Genomic DNA, 13,379 nt, shown 5'->3' on the forward strand with positions numbered 1-13,379 from the left:
CTTTCTATACTTCTCAATTCTCACTTCACTCAGTATCTGGACAGTGTTTTCCTTTGATGGTTCACAGGCGTTAAGCTACATGTATTTATATTCTCAGTTTGTACATTCACCTTAGAGGTTATAGAGAAATAGCAACTTTTCATCAACTTTGGGGGTTATGACATAAAATATGATGGTTTAAATGTTTTGATACATTTGTCATTACTGCAAGAATGTCTTCAGTTGTAAAACAGAGCCCAGTTCAATGTAATCATATACTTACTGAAATATTTTAATCTATTGGTCTCAAAGTATTTTAAAATAATATTTTCTAAACAAAATTAATGCACATGTATACACACACACACACACACCATTTGACATACACTGCCTGTCACTGATCAATCAAGAACAAATTCAAGTTCAAGCTAAATATCTAATACTGGTTCAAACTGAAGTAGATATGAGTGTTCATCAAAATTACCAATTAAACTGATTTATTATGAGGATGATAACTGATACCCTTGTACTATATTAAAACATTGAATCACGTAGGTTCATCCAGTTGTGTTGCACTTACCTCAGTGAGTGATTGTAAACTATGGTATCACCAGTTTTTTTTAAACTGCATGTTAAGTGTGCATTTAAACAAGAATTAAAAGAACTAAAATTATAAAGTGATAGACTATATATATATATGTATATTTTTAGACACATGTTTTTTCGTATTTTATTCTTTTTTTTTTAACATCTTTATTGGGGTATAATTGCTTTACAATGGTTTGTTAGTTTCTGCTTTATAACAAAGTGAATCAGTTATACATATACATATGTTCCCATATCTCTTCTTCCCTCTTACGTCTCCCTCCCTCCCACCCTCCCTATCCCACCCCTCCAGGCGGTCACAAAGCACCGAGCCCATATCCCTGTGCCATGCGGCTGCTTCCCATTAGCTATCTACCTTACGTTTGGTAGTGTGTATATGTCCATGACTCTCTCTCGCCCTGTCACAGCTCACCCTTCCCCCTCCCCATATCCTCAAGTCTGTTCTCCAGTAGGTCCGTGTCTTTATTCCTGTCTTACCCCTAGGTTCTTCATGACATTTTTTTCCTTAAATTCCATATATATGTGTTAGCATATGGTATTTGTCTTTTTCTTTCTGACTTACTTCACTCTGTATGACAGACTCTAGGTCTATCCACCTCATTACATATAGCTCAATTTCATTTCTTTTTATGGCTGAGTAATATTCCACTGCATATATGTGCCACATCTTCTTTATCCATTCATCCGATGCTGGGCACTTAGGTTGTTTCCATCTCCAGGCTATTGTAAATAGAGCTGCAATGAACATTTTGGTACATGACTCTTCTTGAATTATGGTTTTCTCAGGGTATATGCCCAGTAGTGGGATTGCTGGGTCATATTGTAGCTCTATTTGTAGTTTTTTAAGGAACCTCCATACTGTTCTCCATAGTGGCTGAACCAATTCACATTCCCACCAGCAGTGCAAGAGTGTTCCCTTTTCTCCACACCCTTGTGACAGACTATATTGAACTTATTTCAAAGTTTGAAAACTTAGAGCACCAAAAAGAATCTGAATTGCATTGTCCAGCTGATAACTAATGTGGGCTCGTTTTCAAGATCTCTCTAGAGCAAATTTATTCTTTGTACCTTAAAGTATAAGTAATTGTTTATAATCTTTCACTTATTATTCATACTAGAATAAATATCCTGATTATTATATATCATTTGTTCTCCCTGAAAAATGGGAGAAATTGTTCAAAAGTTTTTAATTATGCCCTAATTTTTTTGAAGACAGAATAATTTTATAGGCAATCAAAAATCGTGGTAATATAAAAATTAAAATATCATAAAATTCATATTTTTAATTCAATTCTTCTAAAATTGTGTCAGTGTGCTCTTATGTCCTCCAAGGTACAATGTTATTGGCCACATGTTGTTAAGGAATGAATACTGGACAGAGCACTGTCAGCTGCCATTTTGAAATTTGTTCTCATCTGTATAATAATGAGCTACAGTAAATAGACTCTTATGCTAATATTTGTATGTGTTTAATCTTTAGAGTTATAAGTCTATAAATCATGCTATGAGGTCAGAAGATGATTTATCTTCTCTGCAGAAGACAAGGAAGAAGGGAAGGAGGAATGGAAGCAAAGAAGGAACATAAATATGATAAGAACACAGATCTGTTTCTAAACCTTAAGAGTTTTTTTTCTAAGAGGAGTTATTTTAAAAATCTTTTTAATAGAAATGTTTCTCCTTTTTACTAGATCTTTAAAGCTAGTATTTAAACATGCTCAGGGCTTTCCCGGGTCAATAAACATCTCTCCTCGGAGCTACTGTTCTCCCCAAACCTGCTCCTGACCCTGTCTTCTTCCACTCACTGACCAGCACCCCTATTCACACCTTGCTGCTCAAGTTGGAAATGTTCATGGTTGTGACATTCCCTTTTCCATACACCCAACCTTGAAGAGTCTACTTTTGTCCATACTTTTGCCACTATGTTAGGTCAGGAATTCATTTCCTGGCTGATTTACTGTAACCATTTCCTAAATAGTTTCTTACTTCTAGCCTTGCTTGATTCCAATCCATTCTCCACACCATAGCCAGAGTGATCTTTCCAAAGCTTAAACCTATTCCGGGCACTTCTTACCATCTTCACCATAAAAGAGAGAATCTTTAATGTGGTCTACTGAGTCCTGTGGTATCTGATCCCCTCCTCCCCTCATCTTAGCCTTTTCTCTTCTGATTTCTTCTGGACTTTTATAAACAACTCATATTCCACCTGGATCACCTCCCTCCCTCTCTCTATATTTACAAGACTTCTCTTGGAAGCCCTGCCTGGCCAGCAGGATTAAGAGCCTATTGTGAACATAGAGCCATCACAGTGTTTGCTACACTGAACTGCAATCATCTTTTTCTACGCCTCTCTCCTTCACTAGAATATGAGCTCATTATATTTTATTTTTCTGTTTTGTCTTTAGTGCTTCTGATAATGCCTCTAATATAGCAGACACTCACAATTGATTACTGAATATGTAAAAAATAAAAATCTTCCTTAACATATTTAAAATAAGATTGGTTTTTACAAACATTTATTTCATCATCCCATAAATATCTATTCAGCACTATATGCCAGGCCGAAACATATTACTTAAATAAAAAGAGGCAAATGTGTAATATTTCTGATGTACACACAGAAATGCTTCAACAAGTCTCTGAGAATGGCAATCCACAGCAATCTATTCAATTACCAGTAAATGCTCCTTGGTTTTGTTCACATTACTATCCTGTCAGCTCTCATATGATTATTTTTTCAGATGTTTGATTTTGTCGTGAAATGGTCTAGGCACTGAACCTATTGGTAATCATCTGAATATGAGGAGGATTGAAAAGGACAAAAATACAAATGCCCACAAAAGTAGCCACAAACCAGAAGATGGTTTAATGTTAAGAGTAAGACAATTGATCACACGATGGATATTTCATCCATGCCTAAAACCTATGGAGAATAATCACTGTTAGTGCCAGAGAAATGCAATGAATACTCTTACAATGAATGTCTACACACACACACACACACACACACACACACACACACACACACACTATGCTGTGGCTTGGCCACCATGGGCCTCTAATGTGTTATGTGTGGTGGACCTCCCTCCACTGTTTTTCTTTATTTCTTCACACATATCCTTACTTCTAATATGTCTTACCTTCAGTGCAAACACTAACCTCTTGTAGACAACAACAAACAATACTATCACAAATTCATAAATGCAAAAACACCTCACGGTGATCAGCCTACCATAGGACTCATAGAAAAGGTGTACATTTTCTACTTTTGTTCACGAAAAACAACCAATTCAAGTGCTCAGGCGGAACTCTCCAATCTTTGCCACTATTAGACATCAGTCATCCAGATATATGGTAACTGCGGTAAATGTGCACCTTGAAGAAAGGAGCACCACAAAAATTCAACTCTTGCCTTCTTTTTTTACGTCATGTCTAATGTTTGAAATTAGAATTTACAATTTCTAAATCCCTATGGCAATAACATTTATTTCTGACTTCATATTTGATAACTCATAGGACTAATCAGATTTTGTCAAATTTTAATAAACACATAGGTAATGTTCTATTTGGCTGACTAAAAAGCATGTTATGATAACTTAATTTTTTTAACATCTTTATTGGAGTATAATTACTTTACAATGGTGTGTTAGTTTCTGCTTTATAACAAAGTGAATCAGTTATACATATACATATATACCCATATATCTTCCCTCTTGCGTCTCCCTCCCTCCCACCTTCCCTATCCCATCCCTCTAGGTGGTCACAAAGCACTGAGCTGATCTCCCTGTGCTATGCAGCTGCTTCCCACCAGCTACCTATTTTACATTTGGTAGTGTATATATGTCCATGCCATTCTCTCACTTTTTCCCAGCTTACCCTTTCCCCTCCCCGTATCCTCAACTCCATTCTCTAGTAGGTCTGAGTCTTTATTTTCGTCTTGCCCCTAGGTTCTCCATGACCACTTTTTTGTTTGTTTTTTAGATTCCATATATATGTGTTAGCATAAGGTATTTGTTTTTCTCTTTCTGACTTACTTCACTCTGTATGACAGACTCTAGGTCCATCCATCTCACTACAAATAACTCAATTTCGTTTCTTTTTATGGCTGAGTAATATTCCATTGTATATATGTGCCACATCTTCTTTATCCATTCTTCTGTCGATGGACACTTAGGTTGCTTCCATGTCCTAGCTATTGTAAATAGAGCTGCAATGAACATTGTGGTACATGACTCTTTTTGAATTATGGTTTTCTCAGGGTATATGCCCAGTAGTGGGATTGCTGGGTCGTATGGTAGTTCTATTTTTAGTTTTTTAAGGAATCTCCATACTGTTCTCCACAGTGGCTGTATCAACATACATTCCCATGAACAGTGCAAGAGGGTTCCCTTTTCTCCACACCCTCTCCAGCATTTATTGTTTGTAGATTTTTTGATGATGGCCATTCTGACCGGTGTGAGATGATATCTCATTGTAGTTTTGATATGCATTTCTCTAATGATTAATGATGATAACTTAATTTTTATCCTAAATTCTTCCTAAAAATGAATCACCAATAAGCGTGAATGTGGCTTCCATTATCCACTGACCTTTTTAAATGTCAGTTTTGCTAAAATATGTTCTTTCTATTTTAATAACATTCGATTTTAGCCACGTTGGGGATCAAATGTTAAAACCATATCTTATAACTTTCCTTCTCTTTGCTCTGGAACCCAGAATAGTTCAGTTTATTATTAGCCCACACTAAAATAAGGGAAGATCGACCTCTCTATATTATAAAGATAATATAGAGATCCTGGACCTCACTGTTAAGCAAAGCAGAAATGGCATTCAAAGACCTTTACGTGCCGCCCACCTTTTTGTGTTTGGAGTCAACAATACCCCAGTGGTCTTCCTTTTCCAGTTTGTTTTGTATTTATGTCCTTGGGTTCTCTCTGTGGTCCAGTGAAACAACTAATTTTCAAGAAATTTTAGAACTACTTCCATCTGCAATTTGATAAGCTGACTTCAAATTAACTGACCATTTGATATTTTGGATCTATGAGACCTACATCATCTGTCCTCCACTCTTACAACAGATTCCTGTTGAAGACATCTAGGACTTAGACATCTGCTTTGAAGCTATTTTGATTGTTGGAGATGCGAGTCGTACTTGAGCACTTGATAATTTTAACCATTCTGTCCTTCTTCTTATAATCTTATTATTGAAGACCTTCATGTAGTGTAGACCACATTATGACTCTTAAGAAGCCCCTCTATCCTGTTTGCTTTGTTCCTGGAAGTGTTAGAAATATTTTTGTATATCTTAGTGACATGTATTCTACATCTCAGCTACTTTTCTCTCTAGCATTATAAGTAGGAGAAGTACAGATACAAGTTATCCAGAGCTTTCTCTTTCTTCCTTCTTAAACCTCACTTTTCCCACTTGACAAAAGGGGTTTATAATCATTTCTACCTCGTGGTGTTGCTGAGGGATGAAATAAGTTTCTGCGTCTTAAATGCTTAGCATAGTGCCTGCCTCATAGCATTGTTCAGGAAATGTTAGCTACGATTATTTTTCCTCAGCTTTACTCTTCCTTGTTTGAATTGTACTTGTATCTATTTATCTGTTCTCCAATTTAATTCAAAAGTACTCCAAAATTAGATATTGTGTCATAGTACATACCAGCATGGTTTAAAGAAAAAGCATGAGCTTTGGAATTGGATATCTGGGATCTATTTGCTGTGAGATTTTGCGGCAAATGAATTAATCTTTCTAAATCTCATTTTATGTACCTAAAAAATGAGGCTGAATATATCTACCTCATTGTGATAATCAAATAATATAGTGAATAATCGTTAAAAAAAAAAAAACAAGTACAGAACCTATATGGTCTTATTTCCCTCTGCATCCCATCTGCTGCCACCATTTATCCTTAATTTCAGAATAAATAGGTCAGACTTCCTCAGGCTTCCACCTAGGGGTAGCTCACAATGAAGTCATCTTCAGGAAAAGTTCCTATTTCTCCCCTGTCTCACCAACCATTTAGAAGCAAGTCCTTGTACCTCCACCTGTATCTAGGGACAACCAATAATGATGTCACCCCAAAGTATAACTTCATTTTCCTCTACATGTTGTCACTGAAGAGGAGTAACCCTTCCTTCTAAATTTAGTCTGTGTGACCAAAGCTATAGTACCTCTCTCTGGTTGGAGAGCTGCTGTGAAGAAGATTGTGGGTGGTACAACTTCCAAGGTACATTCATGACATTTTTCTTTCCCAATATCAAAGCTTTATCCCATAATCAATACCAGTGAGTGGTATCATGCTGGCCAAGAAGAGATGTTTGCTTGATTCCCAAGCTGCTGAAATTCCCCATTTCTATATTCCCCCTGCCCAATAAAAACCCCAATGTTGACTGTTTTCTACATTGTGGATGAGGCAATTATGTGATAACATGCCTGGCATACCTGGCTGGGCCGAGTCTCTGCAACTATTTGGGTCTAATGTCAGATCCCAAACGCATCCATCCATCTCCTGAGCTATGTCTATCTGAGACAGCGCCATCAGGTCTCAGGCTACAGTTGCAAGGTATACAAAGTAGTGCTGTGAAATGATTCTATACTTTAAATTTTGATACTTTTTAAGTTACAAGATTTGTTTTCAATTTCACATACTTATGACAAAGATCATTTCTTTTGTTGATTCTTATTAAAATGATCATTCCCTTAAGTACACTTGAAGTACATACTACAGTAAAACTGCAATGCTGTAACTTCAATATATTGAAAACTCAGGGGGAGAAAAAATAGAGAGAGAGACATTATTAAAACACATATAAAAATGGAAATAGGGCTTCCCTAGTGGCGCAGTGGTTGAGAATCCACCTGCTAATGCAGGGGACACGGGGAGCCCTGTTCTGGGAAGATCCCACATGCCGCGGAGCAACTAGGCCCGTGAGCCACAACTACTGAGCCTGCGCATCTGGAGCCTGTGCTCCGCAACGAGAGAGGCCGCGATAGTGAGAGGCCCACGCATAGCGATGAAGAGTGGCCCCCACTTGCCACAACTAGAGAAAGCCTTCGCACAGAAACGAAGACCCAACACAGCCAAAAATAAATTAATTAATTTTTAAAAAAAGTAACAAATGTTCAAGTACAATTGGTGTGTTTAAAAAAAATGGAAATAAAATTTTGAGAAATACAGATGTATAGACTATAGATACGTATGTACATACATATACATACACATAATACCTTAAGAACAGAATTCCAAGGATAGGTTTTCTCAAAGAAGAACCTACTTCAAAGTGAGCTAATTTAAAAAAAAAAAAAAACCCTCTAATCAAGTTGCATTAGTATTTATGATCTGATAGTTGTGACATCTCAGAATAGTATCCTATTTTTTCTTTTTTATGGTAAAGACACTTTCCTAGTCAACTTTACTACTCTGGTGGGTCAAATTCTTGACCTATCTACTCCAAGGAATTAAATGATCATTGAACTCAAAGAGGAAAGGGGGAAAAAAAGCCTTTGAACCCTTAAGGCTTTTGTCTATACATTTCATTCTTATATCTTGCCCAGATGTGTTCTTATCCCTGAATCTTTCATGAAAAATGCATGTGGTTTCACACAGAGAAAAACTGCTTCTTCAGGATATGTAGAATCACAAAGAGTCCCATTTAACTCTACCACGCTTTCGTGTGCAGGAATGTTAGAAGGTTTATACTCAGTTACAATATACTGCTTGTTGCAACAGAAGTGTGCCTTTAGTGTCCTGTTCTGCAGGTTGGTCTCCACTTGAGTCTACAGAATATGCTGACATGCCAGCCTTTAAAGTCTAAATGAGCTTCACACTTCCTTGCTTTACTTTTGCATTTCAATGATGTGCATACTTTGCAGCAGCTTTCCAACTGGAGAGACCTATACGTGTCAGGAGAGAGAATCCCTCAGAAGTTTTATAAATCACTAGAACTCTGATATGTCTCCCAAGGAATGAAACCTAGATTTCAGTAATGCAACCTATACCTAAATAAGCTATATGCCCAGGTCACTGGCATGCAGACACCTCATTGCGGGAGCCTGGGTGGGATGCATCAAAATAGAGCAGGAAGAGAACAAGGAAATTTACTGAGTTTGGCCATGCTTTAGGGCAGCTTAATGTGCTAAACGTGAGTGTGAACAAGGATCAAGGTTAACAGGAGAAACAGGGCAAACAGGAGTTATGAGAGAGTGTTGCCAGCCTAGTGTAGTAGACTTCATGTACCACAGAGGAAAAGTTCCAGGTCCTACAAAGACAAGGGAATTTGTATTGAAAACAGTAAAATTAATAGTTTACAAATTTACTAATTTATAGTTTGAAACGTTAGTGTGACTTTAAGATGCCAATACAGTACATTAACATTTAAGTATACAAATACAAGGGAAGATAGAAAATATTTCTCCAGAAAATTTTTTGTCTCATCCTTCATAACATCTTTAATTTCCTTGTTAATATACACAATTGAGAATAGCTGTTCACAAAATGTTAAAACCTCTGGTTCTGTTTCATTCTGTGACAACGCTTATGCTACAATCTACAAGTTGCCCAAATAAACTTCTTTCTAGGTTTGACTCAGAAGACTAGCCTATGACAAATTTGAGTTTATGACACAAAAAGAGTAATTAGGTTGTTTAGAACGGGTAGGGTATCTACTGTGACTTAGGCAATGGTAGCATGATATAGGAAGAAAATCAGTAGCCATTACGGGCACAGCAAGTTGGTCATATACCATGACATCCAGGTATTAGGCTATTCCATGCAGGACACTGCTCTCATCATATGCATTAAAACTTCAAAGTACGTAGGCTTAGAGAAAGAACTTTGTCTTCCTAGATAAACACATTTAGTTATCACTCTATCATACAGTCATTTACGCAGAGAGAATGCATGTAATGTTAACAGAAATACTTGTGTGGGCTCTGATCCAGGGTCAAGTGCTCTCTGCAGGAGGTTGTTTAAAATACATGCTCAACTTACAGTATCACCATACATTTGATTACAGCTAAGAATTTAGTGTCAAGAGTGAAACAACTATACGCACCTAAATATTTTACCAAGCTAGATTGAGGCAGGCAAATGAATTGCTATAGGCAAAGGAAAACAAAAGGAAAAATTTTACTGACTTTGGCCACGCGGTAGCAAAGTTAATTAAAAGGAGAAACGGAGTGCACTTTTGGGAGGGACCAGGGAGTGAGTCATTAGTTGTGAGATTATCATCTGATACATGGAGAGCAGCTGCCTGCTCATGAAAATTATCAGAGAATCAAGTATGGTAAATCAAAGAGAAAGTCAATTCTCATGGTCAAAGTGGACAAAGGACAACTCTGTCATGTATTATCACCGCTGAAACAGGTTCCTGCAGATTCACGGTGTGTCTTAGTTACAAAAAGAGGCAGAGAAGTAGGACAATTATCTCAGTAATCAAACTATGTAAAATTATAATTTTGCACACCAATGGGAAGATGAAAAGTGCTCAACAAATGTTAGTTGCCAGTGTAATTTTATCACCAGCAAATAAATATACCCCACCAATTACCAAAACAAGGATCTTTTAAATTACCATTTTGCTCAAAAAGGATTCAGGAATAAAATGAAAAAAATAAGAAAAGCACTGCATCGATGCCAACATCATCTATGTCAAGAGTGCAATATTCAGTATAAGGCAGACATATGATTCATAAAGACCCACTTCAGATAATTGAAAACTAGCACTGTCATGAATAAAATACCATTCTGATAATTTGGTTATATCATTTGATACACTGTATATAAGTTCTTTGCATGTGCCTTTTAAAAAATATTAATTTATGTAAAAACCTTCAGAAATACATGTAAAACAAAAACCCAAAACAATTCTGTTTTGCCTTTATAATTCCATTATATCTTTAAAATAAATCATTAAAAATATCATCACACAATCTCTTTATCTGAATGTGTTTGGGAGTTCAAAAGTTATTCTAAACTATACAAGATAATTGTGTCTCCTAAGTTTTTCCCTCTTTGAAGACTTAGGCACAATCAGTTAATTACTACCAAATTCTGTAGCTAAAAACAACTCACTGATAGAACTTTTAATAGTTTGAACTATCTAACAAGCTAGATTGCTGTTCACCTTTGTATTAATCATAATTTATATGATTTCTTCCAGATTTGTTAATTGGAATTCTACTGTAAGAAAAATACTCACCTTTTCCTTATTTATTCATTTATCCAATTATTTATTTCTATTAGTATGGACTCACGGATATTTATTTTATTCTATAAATTAATATCCATTACTTTTGTTATTTATTTTGTTGCTGAAATTTCTCTATAGCAGGTCATTGGGACTTCTTCAGGTTGACATGCCCATCATTTTTTGAGCACTTTCTTACTTGAATCAGCCATTTCCCCAAGGAATTATGGTTCCTTGTATTGGAAAATGGTATTTAGAAAAGGTCTGGGCTACATATGCCCATTGCTACTGAGACATCATTGCGAGATGTATGTATTTACACATACACACAACATAGCTCTCTGTATTTCTCTTTATATCTATATGTATGTATAGATAGTAAAAATAATGAGTTTATATCAATACTTTCATGAACATTTTGTTTTGTTTTGTTTTTGTTTCTTGCGGTACGCGGACCTCTCACTGTTGTGGTCTCTGCCATTGCGGAGCACAGGCTCCGGACACGCAGGCTCAGCGGCCATGGCTCACGGGCCCAGCCGCTCCGCGGCATGTGGGATCTTCCCGGTCCGGGGCACGAACCCGTGTCCCCTGCATCGGCAGGCGGACTCTCAACCACTGTGCCACCAGGGAAGCCCCAAAATACCATCATTTTTAATATCATTCAAATGTATGACCTTAAGGTCATTTTTATTCACCTCTTTTGTTCCCTATTCTCAGTTGAGTGCTAATATCCATCCTGTTTCCCTCTCCACCGATTTTCCTGTGCAACTCTTCTAATCCAAGCCCGATTCACGTTCTTGGATGACTTTACAGTCTCCTGGGTGACCTCACTAGCTCCACTTCCTCCCCATAAGCTTACATCATCACAGAAACTTCCATAGTTTCTTATTCTTTGCTTCACTGAGCTCAGTTACCTCTTCCTTGTTTTAAAGGCTCTCCTGTGCAGTCAGCTTTATTTCCAACTATCCACCAACTCCTATCCAGCCCTACTCTCTGGTCATGCCATGCTAGGTTGTTCATCAGCTTCTATGTCTGTCCTCTGAGACAGCCTCTCCACCTAAGCCAACCTTAATTATCCTGCTAATGCCCAACTTGAAGTCCACAACCTCTATAAACATAAAAGGCTATTACACCAATCTAGCACTGTCCTCTAATTTTTTTCCCCATTGACATCAATCTTAAATACCTATCTAGAAGAGAAGTTCCTTGACAGAAAATATTTCTTTTACTCAACCAAAAATCTTTACCACTCAACTTAAAAGTTAGCTCAGGGCTTCCCTGGTGGCGCAGTGGTTGAGAGTCCGCCTGACGATGTAGGGGACGCGGGTTCGTGCCCCGGTCCGGGAAGATCCCACATGCCGCGGAGCGGCTGGGCCCGTGAGCGATGGCTGCTGAGCCTGCGCGTCCGGAGCCTGTGCTCCGCAACGGGAGAGGCCACAGCAGTGAGAGGCCCGCGTACCGCAAAAAAAAAAAAAAAAAAAAAAAAAAAAGTTAGCTCATAGTAGTTATTCATTTAATAATTATTTTATCCAAGAACTGCAATATACTGAATTATGTTACATCTGAACTCATATTGGAAATAGGATGATTAATGGGAAATGAATTGTGACTTTTTAAATCTAACACACAAAAAAAGAGGAATTAACAAGTACAATCTAAAAGCTTCTAGGTGACTCTAAGTGAAAAATGTAAAACTCTCTAGCATAATTATCTGAGTTTCTTGATTAATTGAGTTTTATAGAATTTTAAAGATCATTGGAGTGACTAAATTGTTTTGTAAGCTCTTATACAACTTACTATAGAATACATAACCCAGAAGGCTCATGTGTGGAGGCTAATTACAGTGATTAAAGAGACATGCATCTCAGTTATCAAGCTGCCTTTGATGACAAAAAAATTTCTCATATTAGCTTACTACAAATTCTTCTTCCATCTTTCCAGTGCTGTTTTCTAGTATAAAAGTCAAAAGTTCTGAAATATTGCCTCTTGTGTTAAATGGCTGAGTATGAGTGTTGTGTTTTATGTTATATACAAAATCCTTTATATGATTCAATATAGTGTAGTCATAGGGCTGGCATCTGCTACTGGGTCCTTTGTCATCCGCTTCCTCCCCATTAATGACAACTTGTGCTTTCACAGATGGCTTTTTTCTCCCCCACCCACGCCCAGTCTTTGATTCCTGTCCCTCAGAGCCCACATTGCAGCCCCATGTTTTGTAGGTGACTGCCCTGAACAAAAGCTCCTCGTTTCCTAAGTGACCTCTTCCTCAAAGGAGTTACTGTTTCCAGGTAACCTGTGCTACTTACACTTTATTGGTTTCAGTCATGTTAGAATGTGACATACTTTAATTAAGCATCTGGCCCAGTTTGAGGCAGGAGCCATAAATAAGAAGGAAATCTGCACTTCTACCCCAGAAGAACGCAGGAGGTGTCTTATTTTCCCTGAGCTATACAGCTAAATGGTTTGTAAATTGCTGAGGTTGCTTTAAGTGCTTACCATGGGCTCTTGTTAGCCATAGCGCCCTGTGGTTCAAAGGCAGTTACCATTACTACCATTGGACCTTTGTAAAATGATTAACAACACTGTGATGATATTTGTCTGCG

Source organism: Pseudorca crassidens, chromosome 4 (genome assembly GCF_039906515.1).
Source record: "Pseudorca crassidens isolate mPseCra1 chromosome 4, mPseCra1.hap1, whole genome shotgun sequence".
NCBI lineage: Eukaryota > Metazoa > Chordata > Mammalia > Artiodactyla > Delphinidae > Pseudorca > Pseudorca crassidens.